General features: G+C 38.7%; 1 long non-coding RNA gene across 2 annotated transcripts in view; it reads right to left on the bottom strand.

Moving 5' to 3' along the window:
* Positions 1 to 23,439, bottom strand: part of LOC147359254 (uncharacterized) — a 264,028-nt gene that overhangs the window by 34,826 nt on the left and 205,763 nt on the right. Inside the window, exon 4 of one of the 2 annotated variants that reach the window (XR_015140640.1) lies at positions 12,715 to 14,615. The exons of the other annotated variant lie outside the window; for it this stretch is intronic. This is a non-coding gene — a long non-coding RNA (uncharacterized LOC147359254). Of the gene's footprint in view, positions 1 to 12,714; positions 14,616 to 23,439 lie in introns of those variants that run through there. 2 annotated transcript variants of the gene reach the window in all.

Consider the following 23,439-nt stretch of genomic DNA (forward strand, 5'->3'; position numbering starts at 1 on the left):
CATTCTGTCCTGGACATGATTACTTCCAACATACAACTCCTTGGGTGTGTGTGCTGTTTTATTTGTTCATTCGTTTCCCCTAATGAAGATGGATCTATGCCTATATATTAACTTTCTTTCTCTTGACTTTCCTTTCTTTTCTCTCTCTCTCTCTTTTTTTTTTTTTTTTTGTGGACCTCCAAATACATCATTTTAAAAGTATCTGATGGCAAAGTGTTCTACTTATTCCACATGAGGACTAACCCTTCCCTGACATGATTAAAAGTAGCATGCTTGTGTGCTAAGTTGCTTCGGTTGTGTCTTGACTCTTTGCAATTCTATGAACTATAATCCACCAGGCTCCTCTGCCCATGGGATTCTCCAGGCAAGAATACTGGAGGGGGTTGCCATACTCTCCTCTAGGGGATCTTCCCAACCTAGGGATCAAACCCACCATCTCTTACATCTCCTGCATTGGGAAAAACCTCACCAGTAAATCACTGATACATTTTTTAAAAGACACTGGAAAAATCAGAACTAAGTTCAATTGGGAATTTGGATTTCCAAGTCTAATTTTAGTATTAAATAATAACTATATTAAAATTAGTGACAGCAACTATCATTTACCATGGTAATTTACCATAAATTTACCATTTATCATTTACTATCATTTATCATTTACCATTTAGCATGGCTGGACACCATGCTAAAACCCTTACATTAATTTTCTCAGTTATTCATTACAACTCTTCAGGTCACCATGTATATTCTGACCTCATTCAGTGTTGCTTTTCCTTGCCATGTCATGCTCACTGTCATCTCTAGATTTCTGCACGTACAGGCTGTACATGTACATGGCTTGCATGTACTTTTGCATGTACTTGGCTTTCTCCTCCATCACTGCTTCCCATTTCTATGCACAGTGACTATCTGTGGCAAATCTGTGACTACCTGTGACAAATTACATTTGGGGTCTGTATTCTCATAACACTTTCCCTTATCTCCTTCATGGACAAGAACACTTTGAGGTCAGTGTAGCCCCACTGCCTGCCCCATATTTATAGAAATTATGAATGTAGTAGGATTATTTCCTTGATTTACCAATGATCAAATTGAAATGCACAGAGTTTAAATTTCCCAGCATCAAATAGCATGTGCGTAACTAAGATTCAATTTCAAGTCAATTGGAACACAGAATCTGAATTTTAATAACTCTGTTTTTTTATGGTTGAGAGAGGGTGCTATTTTATTTTTTAAAATTGAAGTATAGTTGATTTACAATGTTGTGTTAGTTTTCAGTATACACTAAAGTGATATCTACATGTATATATTCTTTTCCAAATTCATTTCTCTTAGATTATTATATAACATTGAGTATAGCTCCCCATGCTACACAAAGTAGGTCTTTGTTGCTTATCTATTATATATATATAATAGTCTGTATATGTTAATCCTCTAATATATTGGATATATGATTTTGGACAAGTTACTTAAAGTCTTGGAATCTTGTTTTGCTCATCTATAAAATTCTTAGTGTATATTGGGATGGGGACATGGTGGTAGACCAGATGAACTCTCTAGCTCATTTCACCTCTAGCACTCATGAGTCTAAGTATTTGTATAAAAGATGATTTATAGATACAAAGTATTTGACAAGTAGACAAATATATTTATTGTTGAATTCACTCAAAGTCAAGACTATGGGCATATGGAACACTTTTCCACATTCAGCAATACTCACTCTCCGTAGCCAATTTTGAAAATGACCCATTCTTTCACTTTTGGAGAATTCTCACTCTTATTCTAATAGCAAAAACAGGTAAAAGTCTGCTCTTTTTCTACAAGAAAATTGCAGTTCCTTGATAGGTTAAGCTCCTTGGCTTTCAACCCCCTTGTTTATCCACTCAGGAAACTGGTTTACTGCCTCACAAAATAGCACACCCATGTGATTAGCACTTAATTATTCCGAGTCAGTAGCTGGACTATAAGCTGAGGTTAACTCATTCAAAATAAATCTGGATGTTGTTTCATTTGGATTGCAAAGTGACAAAATTTTGCATACCATCTACTACAGATTTTACTTATTCTGAAAGAATATGAAACTTTCATCCATTTCATCCATTTCTCTTTTAATGTCAAAGCAAAAATAAATCCTTCCATGTAAAAAAAGATTTTAAAAATTGGCTAGATACATTTAGACACATATTTAAATGTAAGCATTGCTCTATTTTACTAACTGGGAAATCATTGTTAAAAATTTATGAAAATGGTTCACTGACGAAGATGTACATTATAACAAACTCTTTGGGTTCATTTGGTCTAGTTTTCATTAACTGTTTCCAAGACAAAATAAGCATTTAAGATGAAATATGAATGGGATTCCCTTTGTCAGTGCAGTAGGCAGCCTGGTGTCCAGCTTTTTGTGCCTTTTCCTCCTAAATCATACTAGGGTTGGGCTGTGTGACTGAAAGTGTACAGCGATAATGTTGTCATGTCACTTCTAAGACTAGGTCATAAGCTTCCTCTGGTTTTCCACTTTTGCTTTCTTTCTTGGATCAGTGCCTTTGGGGGAACCAGCTGCCCTGTGCTGAAGGAACCTCAAGGAACTGAGGCCTCCAGCCAACAGTCATGAGAGTGATCCTGGGAGCAGACCTTTGGGTTTAGACAAGTCCTTAGGTGACTACAGCCCAAACCAACACCCGGACTGCAGTCTCATGAGAACTACCCAGCCAAACCACTTCCGAATTCCTAAGCCACAGAAACTATGAGCTAATTAATGTCTGTTGTTTTTAGCTGCTACATTTTTGGGTAATTTGTTATGCAGCAGCAGATAACTAGGGAATGCACAGAATGAAGACCTTTCAATTATCATTTATATATCATCCTTTATTAAAACTAAAAAAAAAAAAAAGATGGAAATTGCAGTGGGTAGACTATATATAATATTAAGAAGACAGTATTATTATTGTCAAAGTAATATCAAAATACATAGTTTTTGAATTGGTTTCTGGAATTACTTGGGTGTTAATAGAACATTTGATTACTAAAATTTAAGAGGGATGTCTGCGACAGAGCGCGGGCAGCAGTGATGGCGTGCTGCAATGGCACACAGAGCACGGGTGCTGCTGAGAGGAGCTAACTAGTGTCCAAGGTCAGGAGCGGCAGCCAAGAGTGACAGGCTGCGGCAGCGCAGGAGCAGCCGAGAGGAGCTACCCTACGCCCAAGGCCAGGGGTGCACCCGAGACCAGCAACCCCACGTCCAAGGAGCAGTGGCTGCGAGGGAGCAGGAGGGCCTAGTGGAGCTCTTCCACATTCAAGGTCAGGAGGGGCAGCAGTGAGGAGATACCCCTCGTCCAAGGTAAGAGAAACCCAAGTAAGACGGTAGGTGTTACAAGAGGGCATCAGAGGGCAGACACACTGAAACCATAATCACAGAAAACTAGCCAATCTAATCACACTAGGACCACAGCCTTGTCTAACTCAATGAAACTAAGCCATGGCTGTGGGGCCACCCAAGATGGGCGGGTCATGGTGGAGAGATCTGACAGAATGTGGCCCACTGGAGAAGAGAATGGCAAACTACTTCAGTATTCTTGCCTTGAGAACCCCATGAACAATATGAAAAGGCAAAATGATAGGATACTGAAAGAGGAATTCCCCAGGTCAGTAGGGGCCCAATATACTACTGGAGATCAGTGAGAAATAACTCCAGAAAGAATAAAGGGATGGAGCCAAAGCAAAAACAATACCCAGCTGTGGATGTGACTGGTGATAGAAGCATGGTCCGATGCTGTAAAGAGCAATATTGCATAGGAACCTGGAATGTCAGGTCCATGAATCAAGGCAAATTGGAAGTGGTCAAACAGGAGATGGCAAGAGTGAACGTCGACATTCTAGGAATCAGCAAACTAAAATGGACTGGAATGGGTGAATTTAACTCAGATGACCATTATATCTACTACTGTGGGGAAGAATTCCTTAGAAGAAATGGAGTAGCCATCATGGTCAACAAAAGAGTCCGAAATGCAGTACTTGGATGCAATCTCAAAAACGACAGAATGATCTCTGTTCGTTTCCAAGGCAAACCATTCAATATCACAGTAATCCAAGTCAATGGCCCAACCAATAACACTGACGAAGCTGAAGTTGAATGGTTCTATGAAGACCTACAAGACCTTTTAGAAATTCCAGTCCCAAAAAAGATGTCCTTTTCATTATATGGGACTGGAATGCAAAAGTAGGAAGTCAAGAAACACCTGGAGTAACAGGCAAATTTGGCCTTGGAATACAGAATGAAGTAGGGCAAAGACTAATAGAGTTTGCCAAGAAGATGCACTGGTCATAGCAAACACCCTGTTCCAACAACACAAGAGAAGACTACACATGGACATCACCAGATGGTCAGCACCGAAATTAGATTGATTATATTCTTTGCAGCCAAAGATGGAGAAGCTCTATACAGTCAACAAAAACAAGACCAGGAGCTGACTGTGGCTCAGATCATGAACTCCTTATTGCCAAATTCAGACTTAAATTGAAGAAAGGAGGGAAAACCACTAGACCATTCAGGTATAACCTAAATCAAATCCCTTATGATTATACAGTGGAAGTGAGAAATAGATTTAAGGGACTAGATCTGATAGAGTGCCTGATGAACTATGGATGGAGGTTCATGACATTGTACAGGAGACAGGGATCAAAACCATCCTCATGGAAAAGAAATGCATAAAAGCAAAATGGCTGTCTGAGGAGGCCTTACAAATAGCTGTGAAAAGAAGAGAAGCAAAAAGCAAAGGAGAAAAGGAAAGATATAAGCATCTGAATGCAGAGTTCCAAAGAATAGCAAGGAGAGATAAGAAAGCCTTCCTCAGTGATCAATGCAAAGAAACAGAGGAAAACAACAGAATGGGAAAGACTAGAGATCTCTTCAAGAAAATTAGAGATCTCTTCAAGAAAATTAGAGATACCAAGGGAACATTTCGTGCAAAGATGGTCTCGATAAAGGACAGAAATGGTGTGGACCTAACAGAAGCAGTAGATATTAAGAAAAGGTGGCAGGAATACACAGAAGAACTGTACAAAAAAGATCTTCATGACCAAGATAATCACGATGGTGTGATCACTGACCTAGAGCCAGACATCCTGGAATGTGAAGTCAAGTGGGCCTTAGAAAGCATCACTGCAAATAAAGCTAGTGGAGGTGATGGAATTCCAGTTGAGCTATTTCAAATCCTGAAAGATAATGCTGTGAAAGTGCTGCACTCAATATGCCAGCAAATTTGGAAAACTCAGCAGTAGGCACAGGACTGGAAAAGGTCAGTTTTCATTCCAATCCCAAAGAAAGGCAATGCCAAAGAAAGCTCAAACTACCGCACAATTGCACTCATCTCACATGCTAGTAAAGTAATGCTCAAAATTCTCCAAGCCAGGCTTCAGCAATGCGTGAACTGTGAACTTCCAGATGTTCAAGCTGGTTTTAGAAAAGGTGGAGGAACCAGAGATCAAATTGCCAACATCCGCTGGATCATGGAAAAAGCAAGAGAGTTCCAAAAAACATTTATTTCTGCTTTATTGACTATTCCAAAGCCTTTGACTGTGTGGATCACAATAAACTGGAAAATTCTGAAAGAGATGGGAATACCAGAGCACCTGACCTGCCTCTTGAGAAACCTATATGCAGGTCAGGAAGCAACAGTTAGAACTGGACTCAGAACAACAGACCGGTTCCAAATAGGAAAAGGAGTATGTCAAGGCTGTATATTGTCATCTTGCTTATTTAAATTATATGCAGAGTACATCATGAGAAACGCCGGAGTGGAAGAAGCACAAGCTGGAATCAAGATTGCCAGGAGAAATATCAATAACCTCAGATATGCAGATGACACCACCCTTATGGCAGAAAGTGAAGAGGAACTAAAAAGCCTCTTGATGAAAGTGCAAGAGGAGAGTGAAAAAGTTGGCTTAAAGCTCAACATTCAGAAAACGAAGATCATGGCATCTGGTCCCATCACTTCCTGGGAAATAGATGGGGAAACAGTGGAAACAGTGTCAGAGTTTATTTTTTGGGGCTTCAAAATCACTGCAGATGGTGATTGCAGCCATGAAATTAAAAGATATTTACTCCTTGGAAGGAAAGTTATGACCAACCTAGATAGCATATTCAAAACCAGAAACATTACTTTGCCAACAAAGGTTCGTCTAGTCAAGGCTATGGTTTTTCCTGTGGTCATGTATGGATGTGAGAGTTGGACTGTGAAGAAAGCTGAGCGCCAAAGAATTGATGCTTTTGAACTGTGGTGCTGGAGAAGACTCTTGAGAGTCCCTTGGACTGCAAGGAGATCCAACCAGTCCATTCTGAAGGAGATCAGCCCTGGGATTTCTTTGGAAGGAATGATGCTGAAGCTGAAACTCCAGTACTTTGGCCACCTCATGCGAAGAGTTGACTCATTGGAAAAGACTCTGATGCTGGGAGGGATTGGGGGCAGGAGGAGAAGGGGATGACAGAGGATGAGATGGCTGGATGGCATCACTGACTTGATGGACGTGAGTCTCAGTGAACTCCAGGAGTTGGTGATGGACAGGGAGGCCTGGTGTACTGCAATTCATGGGGTTTCAAAGAGTCGGACATGACTGAGTGACTGAACTGACTGAAGAGTGATGTAGAAAGAGGAAAAGGTTCAGTAAAGAAAATAAAAACTGGAGAAATTATTATCAATGGAAAATCCATGCATTATAATAACAGCAACTAGAGCAGTAGATCTGAAAGTTTTTGGTTTTGGGTGAGAAAGTCTTTTTTCAAATGAAAGCTTTTAGGGAACCCTGAGAGAGTGTAGCCAATATGTCCCTGTAGTAGCTTCAGAATAAACAGAAGAGAAACCGGAAAGGAATGAAGAAAGGGAATTGAATGGGCCTCCTACTTGAAAAACTGTCATACAGTGTTGACTAGAAAAGATGACAGAAAATATCCTTACTTTCTTCTTAGTATCAGGGAGAAGCTTTCAGTATTTTACCATTCAATATGTGGTTTGGTATTCAATTTTTGGTCGATATACTTTATCATGTTAATGATATTCCTTTTGGTTTGCTAAGAATATTTTTTCATAAGTGAATGCAGAATTCTAGTACTGTTCTCAGACATAGGTAAATAGGAACCTTGCTCTTGCTCCGTGTTTTATAAGGCTTCACTCTGCTCTTCTCCAGCTGTGTCCTTTTCTGTGACTGATTATATTGGTCATATTCCAACTTAATAATGTTTTACCCTTCAACATTCTCCCTACATTTGCTTCTTGACTCCAAAATATGAGTATTATAAATGTATAAAATGACAATGTGAGCATTATAAATTATATATAAATTAAATACATATATTTAATTATATAAATTAAATATATAAATTATAAATTTATATACTGTGAGCATTATATAAATTATATATATACATTATAAATTATATATACAAAGTAATATATTTTTCTAGAAAAGTTGTTATTATCTAGGTATAAAAAAATAAGAGAACTCCAAATGCCAGAAATAAAAATAATATAAAATTAAATAAAAACATAATATCTTCATTTTCCTGTGGATAAACCAATAGATAAATTTTGTTTATCCATGTAAACATCTGAAAGTCAGGAAATTTCACTTAATATGTGCACTTCAAAATTTTATTAAAATATTTATTAAAATATTTGATAATACAGGGCAAACAGTCCCAATACAAACAACTGGTTGGAGCCATAAGCTAGTCTAAGGAAAATTATTTAAAACTTATATGTAAGAGAAAATTTGTTAGAAGTTTTTCTAAAAATTAACATATATCCTAAAAAGGTATTTGACATTAGCAATATAAAGTAGTAGAGTTGAAACAAAATCTAAACAATCAATAAAAGAGAACAATCTGTCATGCTAGAGGAAAGATTCAAATATATTCACTACAGAAGACATAAAATCATTGTCAAATAAAGAGGCAATTCAAAATATGCGGCCAAAAATGTAAAAAATATATATATATTATAGATACATGTCAACCAGTTATTTAACAAATATATTTTGTTACTCTTCTGGATTTTATGATGTTTGAGATATCTGTCAGATTTTATAATTTATAATTTATTGTGATTCTTTGCTAAAATCTAAATAAGTATTCATCATTTATTTTTATATATATCTAAGCTTCCCTGGTGGCTCAGATGGTAAAGCATCTGCCTGCAATGCGGGAGACCTGGGTTCGATCCCTGGGTTGGGAAGATCTCCTGGAGAAGGAAATCGCAACCCATTCCAGTATTCTTGCCTGGAGAATCCCAGGGACGGAGGACCCTGGTAGGCTACAGTTCATGGGGTCACAAAGAGTCGGACATGACTGAGTGACTTCACTTCACTTCACTTCACTTCACCTCATACATGTATTTATGAAATTGGCTTCCCAGTGGCACAGTGGTAAAGAATCTTCCTGCCAATACAGTAGACCCATGCAGATTTGATTTTTGGGTTGGAAAGATCCCCTGGAGAAAAAAATGGCAATGCACTCCATATTCCTGCCTGGAGAATTCCATGGACAGAGGAGCCTGGTGGGCTACAGTCCATGGGGTCGCAAAGAGACATGATTGAGCATGTGCACATTTATAAAATGAACTACTTTATTTTTATAATATTGTATTCTTTTTCTTAACTGGTTCCACACAACTTGGATCTATCCTTACCAGTTATGAACTGAGAGAGAGAACAGGAAAAAAGATAGTCATATGCTAGATAATTCAAAAGAATACAACTAGCACAGCAAGACATTAAGGAATGCCTTGGGAGATTTTATGAGGCCAAAGAACATTCTAATTCTCATTATGATCATTCCACAAAAAGCACAAATGAAGTGAAAATTGCTCTCATGCAATTTTGTTAGGGGGAAAAAATGACAAAAGAAGCAACAATGTGGAATGTGGAATCTGTTTTTAACAGATGCCATTTATGGGCTATTTTTTCAGGTATCTATTATCTATCAAAACTATAGAGATGAAAATTCCCAGGCAGGTTATGCTCTGAGACTATCATAAGTAGTTAAATTCATTATTGTTTAGTCACTAAGTTGTGTCCAACTCTTTTGCGACCTCATGGACTGTAGCCTGCCAGGCTCCTCTGTCCATGTGATTTCCCAGGCAAGAATACTAGGGTGGGTAGCCATTCCCTTCTCCAGGGGATTTTTCCAGCACAGGGATCGAACCTGAGCCTTCTGCATTGGCAGGCAGATTCCTTACTGCTGAACCACCAGGGAAGCCAAAAGTAGTTGAACAGTAGTAAAATAGAATTACTTCCAGAGAATTCAGAAACCATTTTTCCTGCCTTTTCCTGGTATCAATCAAAGATAAGAAGAAAAAAAAAAAAAATGAAGATGAGAATGAAGGAGATAAGAAATGGGAAAGAATAGTGTGGGCGAAGAACAAAGGTGAAAATGAGATTGGTGGAAAAAAAAAAAAAAAAGCCATCCCATGCTCCTTTATGTATACACATTAATTTCCACTTAGAATTTTCCAGACTGAGTAAACTGAATTTTAATTAAGCACATTGTTCTGTAAAGCAGAGCTGGAGTGCAAAGTCGGGCATGTATGCCTAAAAGACTTTTATAGTTCTACATCATTATTGTGTGCTTTGTGAGTCTCAGTGCCCAGCAGAATCAATTGTATGTGGAAGACCTCTTCCAAAACTGCATTGCAAAAGTTTTCCTTTGGAAGGAATTTCCGGTAAATAATACATCACTTAAGATCCAGATTTTGTGTGTGTGTGTGTTAGTCCCTCTGCTGCTGCTGCTGCTGCTAAGTCGCTGCAGTCGTGTCTGACTCTGTGTAACCCCATAGACGGCAGCCCACCAGGCTCCCCCGTCCCTGGGATTCTCCAGGCAAGAACACTGGAGTGGGTTGCCATTTCCTTCTCCAATGCATGAAAGGGAAAAGTGAAAGTGAAGTCACTCAGTCGTGTCCGACTCTTCGAGACCCCATGGTCTGCAGCTTACCAGACTCCTCCGTCCATGGGATTTTCTAGGCAAGAGTACTGGAGTGGGGTGCCATTGCCTTCTCCAGTTAGTCCCTCAGTCGTGTCCAACTCTTGGTGACCCCAAAGGTAGCCCACCAGGCTCCTCTGTCCATGAAATTCTCCAGGCAAAAATATTGGGTTGTTAGCCATTTCCTTCTCTAGGGGATCTTCCCAACCGAGGGACTGAACCCAGTTCTCCTGAACCATAGGCAGATTTTTACTGTCTGAGCCATCAGGGAAGCCTCATGAACCTGGTTTGGATAAGGAAATCCATAATCACCGCAATGCAACTCTGTGAACCAAATTTTGGAGGAAGACAAACATGATTGCTGATTACAATGCAGATTCTGGCCACAATGAAAAGAGAATCATTTTAACTCTTTGGTATGCAACCAATTTTTTCTTTTTTCATATAGGTAAGTATCATGAAAATGTTTTCTCTTCTGTAGTATAATGATTAACAGAAGAGTGCACAGGAGTCAGGCAGACAGGGATTCATTCCTGCCTTCACACTTACTAGCTGTTTAACTTGCATAAATTCTTAACATCTGCAAGTCTGAATCTTCTTATCTCTGAAATGTGGATAATAATATTGACTTTATAGGGCTTTTGTGATGTATAAATGAGAGCCATGGTCAAGTACTAACTCATACCTGACATAGAATAGCCACTACTGACCACTCAAAAACATCAATTAATAAAATGATGATGAGAAACAAAACCGACTCACAGAATATACAACTAGCTTCAAAGCAAACAGCGGTGTAATTTTCTTCCAGAAATAACTTCGAAATAGAGACCATTGCCAAGGAAGATATGAAACGGCAGAAATTTTTCAAGATGATTTCTCCAATTGCATGTATTATGGATTCCAAGAACCCTTCAAATCAGGAAAGAATGACAGAAGCAAAGACCTCCTTGAAAAGCTGTAGCTACGAGAAAGGACATGGGGAAGAAGGCAGTTGTTTGCGATCTAGCATCTCACTCAGAAATCAGACAAAGGCCTCTGTCCTCAAAAAAAAAAAAAACAAAAAAACAAAACTCTATCCCAGCAGCTGCCCCTCAGCTAGAGCAAATATCAGCTTGTTTTTCGATCATTGCCCAGAATGGTGTCTTATCACTTCATCCATAATATAGATTATGAATAAAAATGATGCTGTTGCGGGTCTGGCAGTGAGAGCTTCAGTTCATCTCAGCTAAGCTTATTTCTTTTGTTCAAAGGAGAAAAGCTGTTTACAAATAATCTGTGTATAATTAGTTACCTGGTTCTTAAACTGTTTTATTTTTATTTCCTCTCTTCTTGTGAAGCCATCTGGGAAAGCTGATTACTCCTAAGTCATTATAAGCTAATATGCAGTCTAGGTAGACTGGGTTTTGAATCTCTCTGTTAATGCTGGTTAAATACTTAAACCTAATTAGACCATTTTAAAAGGAGTCATTTATTATTATATAATGCTTCTTAAGAAAGAATCTTATAGTTCATGCTGAGTTATGCTACCAATTACATATTTATAAATCATAGTTTATATATATGCTCAAGTTCTGTTATGTAGGTGTATAAGAAAAAGGTAATTCTCAAATGAAAGAAAATTACATCAATGCATTTACAACTGCCACCAATACAAGGAAAGTTAGACACTCCTTTGGCAACCCAATCCAGTATTCTTGTCTGGAAAATCCCATGGACAGAGGAGCCTGGCAGACTACAGTCCATGAGGTTGCAAAGAGTCAGACACAACTGAGCAACTTCAGTTTCACTTTAAGGCATAAGACAAACCTTAAGACATTGAATACTGATATACTTTTCACATATCTCTATCATTTCCAGATGCAAACACTTGATTTCTTGTCTTAGTGATTGGTCAAATACAATGTAATTCAGACAGTAAAATGGAGCTGTGCAAAGTTTTCACACCTATCTTAATTTTAAGCCAAAAAATTCACCACCTCTCTGAATATCTGATAGGTTAACTGTGGTTTCCAACTCAAGAGCTTCCAAGTATTCATCTAGTTCTAAAGAGACAGCTAATTCCAATACGAATGTCAAGTTCTCTTTTATGTTCCTTTGAGATAAATAAGAAATGAGTACCTACTTAAAAAGAAACTTTATGAGATATATACAGGCTTCCTTCTCTCCTGCAGGAGCAAATCCATGCTTGCTTAACTTTTTGTCTTTATTTTCAGCACCATAGTGCTTAGGTTCATTATATGGTGGTGGTGGTTGGTGGTTTAGTCACTAAGTTTTGTCTGACTCTTGTGATCCCATGGACTGTAGCCTGACAGGCTCTAAGCAAGAATTCTCCAAGCAAGAATACTGGAGGGGTTGCCATTTCCTTTTCCAGAAATGCAGATAAAAATCTCAAGTCTCTCCTTGGAGCTCTGGTACATTCTAGAGATCCAAATGAGAAGTAAAAGGGATTGAAATTTCTTACTGATTCTAGTAAGCACTCACATACATACATACATTAAAAAGAGTATAAAAAAGAATAAAAAATGTAACTGGCTTTCAGTTAATGCACTAGAAATGGGACTTACACCTAGGCGGATTTAGGTACATCCTCCTGAATTTGCATTTAGTTCTATGCAGAAGTGTCTTAAAACCTTATTAAGGCATCTAATTAAAGTAATGACAGAGAACTTCCACCAAATCTAATGAAAGAAAACAAAGATTAAATTTAAGTTAATCAGCTTTGAAATGTAAACAAGCACATTTAATCATTAAATGATTCCATTTATTTTTAACAAGTTCTTAGAAGTGAGTCTAAATAAACATCCCACCATTTTTCCCTGGTCTGCCCCAAATGTTCATTAGCATCATTAATCCATCAGTCAAAATCCAAAGGGACATTTCATGCCTGGGATAAACTGATTCCAAGTTTTTGATGAATGGAGGCAAGTAGGTAGCCAAGATCTTTCACACAATAAATTCTAAAATAGTGCTCAGAAGTGTTGAGAGTAGAGACTTTAAAAAAATTAAAATACAAAAGCAACTGGCATGAACAATGAAGGTTGTCACGGGTCTGCGATCCCAAGATATTATTTCATTGCTTTGAGAAAACAGTATAACTAGTGTTCCTGGTAAATTTGTCAGCAGAGCATTTTGGAATCTGTTTCCAGCCACCAGATAGTCGAGAGCAGAGGGAAATGTTTTTACATTTTGCAGAGTTTGGAGATGAAAGAACCAATTTCAGGGTTGATGAGGAAAGGCATCACTCAGCGGATGAGGAGCCGTCATGATGTAATCACATTCCTCCAAACTGTTTCACCAGTACCAAGAGTTAGCAGCCCAGAACCCATTTTGACATAAGGAAAAGTATGGTTGAGTCTGTGTATTCTTCCTCAGATAATTAATGGCTTGCTTTGTTGGTTTGTTTTGTTTTGCGGTTACAAGGGGTTTGCACTTCTAATTGAACAGAAGTTATCATTTTCCTGTGGGAGCTAGATTTACTATGAGCTACCTCAGCATCCTCACCATTTCTCTTGCCGTGACACATGATGGAAGAGGGAGGTATTCTCTGCTTAAACTTAGGGTTATTCATTAGTTTTGGCATGCTAGCTCTCATTTCTCTGATGCAATAAAACATATGAGCGAGCAAATGATCAAAAGTAGCCAAATTAATGAGGTCCATCAAGCGTTCCTTCTAGTTTATAAGGAAAGTAAACCATTCCTAAATTCAGGGACGTTGCCTGTGTCATTCATGCATTCGGTCAACAATTTTTTTTTATTGTTGTAAGAACAATTTAACATGAGCTCTACCCTCTGAACAAACATTCAAGTGTACAGTAGTGTATTGTTAACTATAGGCAAAATGACCATACAATGGATAGAACAAATTCATCTTGTGTCACTGAAACTCTGTAGCCTTTGAATAGCATCTCCACATTCCCCACCCACCCTGTCCCTGCAACCTCCATTCTATTCTCTGCTTCTAGGTGGTTGACAAAGTTTAGATCCCTCATGTAAGTAGAATCATGCAATATCTGTCCTTCTGTGATTGGCTTATTTCACATTTGGCAGGATTCCCTTTTTTATTAAGTTTGAATAATATTCCACTGTATGGATATACCACATTTTCTTTATGCATTCATTCATTGACAGATATTTAGATCATTTCCAGATACTGGCTACTGTTAACAGTGCTGTGATAACACTGTAATGCAGACACCTCTTCAAGATTCTGCTTTCACAACTTTGAGATAAATATCTAGAAGAACTTATTAGGTGGCAGGCACAGTTCTCGGGAAAAGGGATAAATTAATTATCAAGGAACAAATGACATGCAAACCCTTAATACTGAGCTCATTCTACTTATCTGTTACAATGTTGTGGTTGTTCAAATATCCATTCTCCATACAACCTCCAGAGTAATTTTTTTGGAAAGCATAAGTGCAATCATATCACTCTCTTGCTTCAAACACTTCAATGGCAGACTTTGCCCTCAAAATACAATCCCAGATCCTTCCAGTAGCCATGAAGTCCTGCACCTGCTGACCTCTGCCCCTTTCTGAGTCCCCTCCTGCATCGTGCTCATCCCCTTATTATTTCCATCGCTGCATTTCTGCCACCACGGCATCCTTTCAGCTCCTTGAATGCATCAATCTTCCTCAAGCCTGTTCTTTGAGGGGGGGAAAAAAAAACACCTTTTTTATTTTTAGTAAACCTGTCCAAATATTTAGTCCTTCAAATCTCAGCTTAACTATAAACTCCCACAGGGAAATCTTTCAAGAGTTTCAGATTAGGCTGGAGGCCTCTATTACCCATTATTACAGAGCCCTGTATTTTTAAATAATACCAATTATCTCAGCTTTAACTAAAACATATTTGTCTAAGACCCATCTCTCTTAAAGGACCATAATGGGGGGTGGGAGCATAAGCACAGAGACAATATCTTCCTTACTTTGTGGGCAGCACAGTATCTGGTATGTAATAGAACCTTAATAAATATTTGTTGAATTACTGCATGAATGAAATATGTAGCATCCCAATGGCTTTCAAGCCCTGTTTAGTTATAGGACCTCTTGTGTTAAGTGATTGTTGGGGAAATGGGTTAATTCATCCACCTTGACAGTTTTTAAGACACTGTTAAAAATATAGTTTTAAAATCACTGCCATTCAAAATCATCCTGTACAATGGGATACTATTCATCAATAAAATTATCAGTGACAAATGCTGCATCATGGATGAATCTCAAAAACATTACTAAATGACAGAAGCAAGATACACAAGACCACATATTGTATGAATCCATTTATATAGCACATCCAGAGAAAAGTGAGTTTCTGGATACAGAAAGTAGGTCCGTGGCTGCCTGGAAGTGGGAAAGGGATCAGCTGTGAGTGGTCATGAGGGATCTTCTTGAAGGGATGAAAATGTTCTAGTACTCATTTATGGTGATGGTGGTACCACTCACTCAAGTTACAAAAGATCATATACTTGAAATGGGTGGTTTTCATGATTTGAAAAATATACCTCAATAATGTGGTTTTCTAAATTATTATTATAAACTATAGCTGAGCTATTTCAAATCCTAACAGATGATGCTGTGAAAGTGCTGCATTCAATATGCTAGCAAATTTGGAAAACCCATCAGTGGCTAAGGACTGGGAAAGGTCACTTTTCATTCCAATCCCAAAGAAAGGCAATGCCAAAGAATGCTCAAACTACTGCACAATTGCATTCATCTCACATGCTAGTAAAGTAGTGAATTCTCCAAGCTAGGCTTCAACAGTACATGAACCATGAACTTCCAGATTCCTAAAGGAAATCAGTCCTGAATAGTCATTGGAAGGACTGATATTGAAGCTGAAACTCCAACACTTTGACCACCTGATGTGAAGAACTGACTCATTTGAAAAGACCCTGATGTTGGGAAAGACTGAAGGCAGGAGGAGAAGGGGACGACAGAGGATGAGATGGTTGGATGGTATCACCGACTCCATGGACATGAAATGAGTAAACTCGGGGAGTTTGTGATGGACAGGGAGGCCTGGCGTGCTGCAGTCCATAGGGATAGGGTCTCAAAGAGTTGGACACGACTGAGCGACTGAACTGAACTGATAGCTGACTTTCAACTGCCTTTCTTGACACAATTGTCTTTTGCTTCACTTCTTCCAATTTGACATTTAAGAACACATTAAGCTTGCATTGTTTCCTAACAGTTTCATGGGGTTCATCTTGTCCAGAGATGGATTATCTGTAGCAATCATATTTCTCTAAAAGCTCTACACAGGCATCTAACAGGTAATTAGATATTCCTTGGCTGGCTGATCCCCAGTCATAACATATTAGCTTTCTCTGAGATAGGCCCTCTAAAATCTCTTTCGGGGAGGAAAACGTTATGGAAAAGATGAGGCCTGAAATAGGAAAATGCTGCCTCTGTGGGTAAAATGGAAGAAACTTTGAAGAAACAAATGGAAAGCATCACACTTTCAGGCAATTACAGACTCTTGGCTGAAATTCAGCTTCAGGCTTATCTCGTGGGGAGGAATTTTTAAACACTTCAAAGTCCCACCCAGCGTTATAGCTGTCACCTTAATCTACCCCAAAAACATCCATTTCAGAAAGTTAAAGTTTCAGAGTATACTGCTGAAGAAATCTGTAATTGGAGTAAAATATAACTGTGAATGCCTTCAGGGATTTTTTCTTTTGATATTGTGTGTAAACTGAAGTCAAGGATAAATGACTAAAGAACAAGAATTTCTTCAAACCGCACTGCAGAGCATAACGGCTCATTCCCGAAAAAGGTTGACGGAACCCCAGAATAAAAATATCAGATTTTTTTACTGCATCATGTTACACCTATCATCTGTGTCAATGATGGACCCTAAAATGACTTCCAGAGAGAGGAATAAATATTAGTAGAATAGGTTATAATCCAGAGATTTAAAGATTAAAGGCATTCACAAGACATAAAATAGATCTAAGGTTTCATTCTATTTTTAGAGTTACAGGACATGTCTATCTGATACTTTCACTGACAGTTTCTCCAGATAAAAAATATGTTCAGGAGAAAAGGAAAATAGATTACTAAACTTTTAATAGTAAAATATTATTGGAGGTATAATACCCATATTAAAGAGCAAAATTTTCACAAGTACAAATTGATAGTGCAAAAAATATATGTATTGTGTGTGTTTACTGCTATTCCTCCTATTATTGTTTCCATTTACAAGATCCAACAGTGATCTTTACTTTTCACCCCTTTATTTTCTCACTTTATGTTGGAATACCTGTAAATGAATGTAGATTCAGTTCAGTTTAGTTCAGTCACTCAGTCGTGTCCAACTCTTTGTGATCCCATAGACTGCAGCACATGCATTTCAAATCCTAAAAGATGATGCTGTAAAAGTGCTGCACTCAATATGCCAGCAAATTTGGAAAACTCAGCAGTGGCCACAGGACTGGAAAAGGTCAGTTTTCATTCCAATTGCAAAGAGAGGCAATGCCAAAGAATGCTCACACTACAGCACATTGCACACATCTCACAAGCTAGCAAAGTAATTCTCAAAATTCTCCAAGCCAGGCATAAACAACACGTGAACCGTGAACTTCCAGATGTTCAAACTAGATTTAGAAAAGGCAGAGGAACCAGAAATCAAATTGCCAACATCCACTGGATCATCAAAAAAGCAAGAGAGTTCCAGAAAAACATCTATTTCTGCTTTATTGACTATGCCAAAGCCTTTGACTGTGTAGCTCACCACAAACTGTGGAAAATTCTGAAAGAGATGGGAATACCAGACGACGTGACCTGCCTCTTGATAAACTTGTATGCAGGTCAGGAAACAACAGTTAGAACTGGACATGGAACAACAGACTGGTTCCATATAGGGAAAGGAGTACATCAAGGCTATATATTGTCATCCTGTTTGTTTAACTTATATGCAGAGTATATCATGAGAAATGCTGGGGTGGATGAAGCACAAGCTGGAATCAAGATTGCTAGGAGAAATATCAACAACCTCAGACATGCAGATGACACCACTCTTATGGCAGAAAGTGAACAGGAACTCAAAAGCCTCTTGATGAAAGTGAAAGAGGAGAGTTAAAAAGTTGGCTTGAAGCTCAACTTTCAGAAGACTAAGATCACGGTATCCAGTCCCATCACCTTGTGGCAAATAGATAGGCAAACACTGGAAACAGTGACAGTCTTTATTTTCTTGGGTTCCAAAATTACTGCAGATGGTGACTGCAGCCATAAAATTAAAAGATGTGTGCTCCTTGGAAGAAAAGTTATGACCAACCTAGACAGCATATTGAAAAGCAGAGACATTACTTTGCCAACAAAGGTCCATCTAGTCAAGGCTATAGTTTTTCTAGTAGTCATGTATGAATGTGAGAGTTGGACTGTGAAGAAATCTGAGCACCGAAGAATTGATGCTTTTGAACTGTGGTGTTGGATAAGACTCTTGAGAGTGCAAGGAGATCCAACCAGTCCATCCAAAAGGAGATCAGTCCTGAGTGGTCACTGGAAGGACTGATGTTGAAGCTGAAACTCCAATACTTTGGCCACCTGATGCAAGGAACTGACTCATTTGAAAAGACCCTGGTGTTGGGAAAGATTGAAGGCGGGAAGAGAAGGGGACAACAGAGAATGAGATGGTTGCATGGCATCAACAACTCAATGAACATGAGTCTGAGTAAACTATGGGAGTTGGTGATAGACAGGGAAGCCTGGCGTGCTGCATGTCCATGGGGTCACAAAGAGTCAGACACAACTGAGCTACTGAACTGAACTGAACTGAGGCTTCCCTGTCCATCACCAACTCCTGGAGCTTACTCAAACTCATGTCCATTGAGTCAGTGATGCCAACCAATCATCTCATCTGTCATCCCTTCTCCTCCCGCTTTCAATCTTTCCCAGAATCAGAGTCTTTTCCAAGGAGTCAGTTCTTTGCATCAGGTGGACAAAGTGTTGGAGTTTCAGCTTCAGCATCAGTCCTTTCAGTGAACATTCAGGACTTATTTCCTTTCGGATAGACTATTTGGATTTCCTTGCAGTCCAAGGAACTTTCAAGAGTCTTCTCCAACACCACAGTTAAAAAGCATCAATTCTTTGGTGCTCAGCTTTCTTTATGATCCAACTCTCACATCCATACATGGCTACTGGAAAAACCCTAGCCTGAACTAGACAAACTTTTGTTGGCAAAGTCATGTCTCTGCTTTTTAATATGCTATCTAGGTTGGTCATAGCTTTTCTTCCAAGGAGTAAAGATCTTTTAATTTCATGGTTGCAGTCAGCATCTGCAGTGATTCGAGAGCCCAAGAAAATAAAGTCTGTCACTGTTTCCATTGTTTCTCCATTTATTTGCCATGGAGTGATGGGACTGGATGCCATGATCTTAGTTTTTTTGAATGTTGAGTTTTAACCCAGCTTTTTCACTCTCCTCTTTCACTTTCATCAAGAAGCTCTTTAGTTCCTCTTCACTTTCTTCCATAAAGGTGGTGTCATCTGCATATCTGAGGTTATTGATATTTCTCCCAGCAGTCTTGATTCCAACTTGTGCTTCATCCAGCCCAGTGTTTCTCATGATGTACTCTGCATATAAGATAAATAAGCATTAAAAAAAAAGATAAATAAGCAGGGTGACAATATACAGCCTTGATATATTCCTTTCTCAATTTGGAACCAGTCTGTTGTTCCATGTCTGGTTCTAACTGTTGCTTCCTGACCTGCATACAGATTTTTCAGGAGGCAAGTCAGGTGGTTTGGTATTCCCATCTCTTTCAGAATTTTACACACTTTATTGTGATCCACACAGTCAAAGGCTTTGGCACAGTCAATAAAACATAAGTAGATGTTTTTCTGGAACTCTCTTGACTTTTTGATGATCCAGCAGATGTTGGCAATTTGATCTCTGGTTCCTCTGCCTTTTCGAAAACCAGCTTGAACACTGGAAGTTCACAGTTCATGTACTGTTGAAGCCTGGCTTGGAGAATTTTTAGCATTACTCTGCTAGCGTGTGAGATGAGTGCAATTGTGCAGTAGTTTGAGCATTCTTTGGCATTGCCTTTCTTTGGGATTGGAATGAAAAATGACATTTTCCAGTCCTGTGGCCACTGCTGAGTCTTCCAAATTTGCTGGCATAGTGAGTGCAGTTCTTTCACAACATCATCTTTTAGGATTTGAAATAGCTCAACTGGAATTCCATCACCTCTGCTAGCTTTGTTCGTAGTGATGCTTCCTAAGGCCCATTTGACTTCACATTCCAGGATGTCTGGCTCTAAGTGTGTGATCACACCATCATGATTATCTGGGTCATGAATATCTTTTTTGTATTGTTCTTTTGTGCATTCTCACCATCTCTTCTTAATATCTTCTCCCTCTGTTAGGTCCATACCATTTCTGCCTTTTAGTGAGCCCATCTTTGCATGAAATGTTCCCTTGGTATCTCTAATTTTCTTGAAGAGATCTGTAGTCTTTCCCAGTCTATTGTTTTCCTCTAATTCTTTGCACTGATCACTGAGGAAGGCTTTCTTATCTCTCTTTGCTAGTCTTTGGAACTCTGCATTCAAGTGGGTATCTCTTTCCTTTTCTCCTTTGCCTTTTGCTTCTCTTCTTTTCACAGCTATCTGTAAGGCCTCCTCAGACAATCACTTTGCCTTTTTACATTTCTTTTTCTTGGGGATGTTCTTGATCCCTGCCTCCTGTACAGCGTCATGTATCTCTGTCCATATTTCTTCAGACACTCTGTCTATCAGATCTAGTCCCTTGAATCTATTTCTCACTTCCACTCTATAATCATAAGGGATTTGATTTAGGTCACACCTGAATGGTCTAGTGATTTTCCCTACTTTCTTCAATTGAGCCACAGTCAGCTCAGTTTATTTTTGCTGATTGTACAGAGCTTCTCCATCTTTGGCTGCAAAGAATATAATCAGATTTTGGTATTGACCATCTGGTGATGTCTATGTATAGAGTCTTCTCTTGTTTTATTGGAAATGGGTGTTTGCTATGGCCAGTGGATTCCATTGACAAAACTGTGTTAGCCTTTGGCCTACTTCATTTTGTTCTCCAAGGCCAAATTTGCCTGTTACTCCAGGTATCTCTTGACTTCCTACTTTTGCATTCCAGTCCCCTATGATGACAAGGACATCCAAGATGGATGGGTCATTGTGGAGAGTTCTGACAGAATGTGGTCCACTGGAGAAGGGAATGGCAAACCACTTCAGTATTCTTGCCTTGAGATCCCCATGAACAGTATGAAAAGGCAAAAAGATGTGACACTGAAAGATGAACCCCACCCCCTCAGGTGGGTAGGTGCCCAATATGCTACTAGAGAAGAGTGGAGAAATAACTCCAGAAAGAATGAAGAGAAACAATACCCAGTGATGGATGTGCCTGGTGATGGAAGTGAAGTCCGATGCTGTAAAGAGCAATATTGCATAGGATCCTGGAATGTTAGGTCCATGAATCAAGGTAAATTAGAAGTGGTCAAACAGGCGATGGCAAGGGTGAACATCGACATTTTAGGAATCAGTGAACTAAAATGGATTGGAATGGGCGAATTTAATTCAGATGATCATTATATCTTAGAGAAGGAAATGGCAACCCAATCCAGTATTCTTGCCTGGAAAATCCCTGGATGGAAGAGTATGGCGGGCTAAAGTCTGTGGGGTTGCAAAGAGTCGGACATGACTGAGTGGCTTCACTCACTCACTCACCATTATATCTACTACTGTGGGCAAGAATCCCTTAGAAGATATGGAGTAACGCTCATAGTCAACAAAAGAGTCCAAAATGCAATACTTGAGTACCATCTCAAAAATAACAGAATGATCTCTGTTCATTTCTAAGGAAAACCATTCAATATCACAGTAATCCAGGTCTATGCCCCAACCAGTAATGCTGAAGAATGTAGATTACCATGCTGCATCTTCTCTTACGTGACTAAGGACACATGAGGAATGATAGTTCTAGGTAGAGACTTACTTGAGTTAGTCCCATGAAATGTCCTGATTAGGATTTGAGACACAGAAACCAAATGTTACATTTTAATTATTGACCTGTTAAATATTTTTTTAAAAATGTATGTGATATTTGAATTAGAAAAAGAATCTATTATATAAAAATTAGGTCGTATTTCTTCAAGAATTTGCAGGGACAATTCAGGTACTGGTCTTTGTTTTCCAACATGGTCAAGTTTCTCCATAAATGAATCTTGAATAGAGTCCCTAAAATAACCACAATCTTTTCTAACCCATATTGAAACTAGAAAAAAAAACCTCTCCTCTTGCTTTAAAATAATGAAATGAATTATTTTTCTGTGTTTTATAGCATTTCAGGTGTTTCATAATGGAGAATTTTCATATTGGCAGAAAAGGGGGCACCTGGTTCTTCTTTACTTTCCTCTGGTTTTCACGTGCAGAAAGTGGTGAGGGAGATGGTCTGGTGTATATTTTTCTTTTTGAGAAGTACCATTTGGTGTTTCACTTAAGGAAACTGGTTCACCATCAAATCTGTAAATTTTACATGATATTGAACCTTTCTGGACTTAATTTCTTACTTATGGAATAAGAGGGTAAGTATATAATATGATCTTTTAGGTCTTTTCCAGTTTTTTTAAAAAGTAGTGATCCCTACAAACAGATCCTCATAGCCACATGGAGCATGAGCCCTGCTCATCAGATTTGTAAAGATAGCTGTAGGTCATGTCATGCAGGAGGCAGCCAGCAACATTATTTCTAGTGAACAACTAAAGCACCTTGTCAGTTCAATCTAGTCGCTTAGTTGTGTCTGACTCTTTGTGACCTCATGGACTGCAATAAGCCAGGCTTCCTTGTCCACCACCAACTCCTGGGGCTTGCTCAAACTCATGTCCATTGAGTCGGTGATGCCATCCAACCTCTGTGTCCTCTGTCGTCCCCTTTTCTTGCCTTCAATCTTTCCCAGCATCAGTGTCTTTTCCAGTGAGTAGATTTAACCAGAAAGCATAATGACACTTATGGCATTATACACGTATCTCTTTGTTGCTCTTGTTAAATTTTCATCATATTTTAAAATTTGTGATTTGCCATGTATATTTGTGTTTATGTGCATAAATGTGTGGTATAATATGGGGGATATCTATGTAGAAAGAAAATGAAAACATTTAATAAATTAATTATAGGAGACAGACACATATGGAAGAGATATTTTCTAATGCCTATTGGTGTATGCTTTTCTCTTTGTGTGTGTGTGTGTGTGTGCACTCATGCGTGCATGTGTGAGAGAGATGAACACATGGTTTTTACCCATCTGATGTTTATCCCTGCTTTGTTCTAGCAGCAGCTCCTCCCTCAGTTCTGTCACTGACACAGCCCCTCATTGTTGAGCCATGTGAATTGATGGGTTTGACCTTACCCTGGATAACAGAGGTGGGCAAGTGAGTCAAGATATCTGAATAGAGCAGTTTATCTCTGTGGTCACATTGACATGGTAGGAATAGGGCAGATTTTG

Source organism: Bos grunniens, chromosome 14 (assembly GCF_055505025.1).
Source record: "Bos grunniens cultivar Pamir isolate PY7600 chromosome 14, Bosgru_T2T1.0, whole genome shotgun sequence".
Lineage (NCBI taxonomy): Eukaryota > Metazoa > Chordata > Mammalia > Artiodactyla > Bovidae > Bos > Bos grunniens.